Source organism: Galeopterus variegatus, unplaced genomic scaffold (assembly GCF_000696425.1).
Source record: "Galeopterus variegatus unplaced genomic scaffold, G_variegatus-3.0.2 Scaffold994, whole genome shotgun sequence".
Lineage (NCBI taxonomy): Eukaryota > Metazoa > Chordata > Mammalia > Dermoptera > Cynocephalidae > Galeopterus > Galeopterus variegatus.
The window spans coordinates 18,093-18,583 of NW_007727105.1; positions in this window are offsets into that span (position 1 = coordinate 18,093).

Consider the following 491-nt stretch of genomic DNA (forward strand, 5'->3'; position numbering starts at 1 on the left):
AAGGTTTTATTTTTAGTATTGTTGTTGTTGTTATTACAGGTAACATCTCTTTGTGAAGCTGAGGCTGCTTACAGTCTTATGCTGTGTCTGGCAGAATCCTGGCTTAAGCCCAATTCTGTCTCATCTCCACATCTCTGTTCTTAGTTGCTACTTTATGGCCTCTGTCAGTCTAGCTTCCTCTCCTGAAGCTGAACTGCATCTTCCTCTCTAGGCCGACTTCTTGACTCTCTGAGAAGACACTACCAGAAACGCAATGACCACTGAAATGGCCAGTACTGGAATTGTCTTTGGGCTACTAGAGGGCCCTGATAGATCGGTCCACACTCCATGAAGTGTAGCTGTGCTGTTGCAGACACAGTTCCCTGGGCTTTCTCATCCAACTGTGCTTTCGGGAGAAGAGAAGTCCTCCTCTGAGGCAGCCTGAGTGATTCTCTAACAGTGGGAACCCTGAGACCCTGGTCTACATGTGATGGGGATGGGGAGCCTCTGAT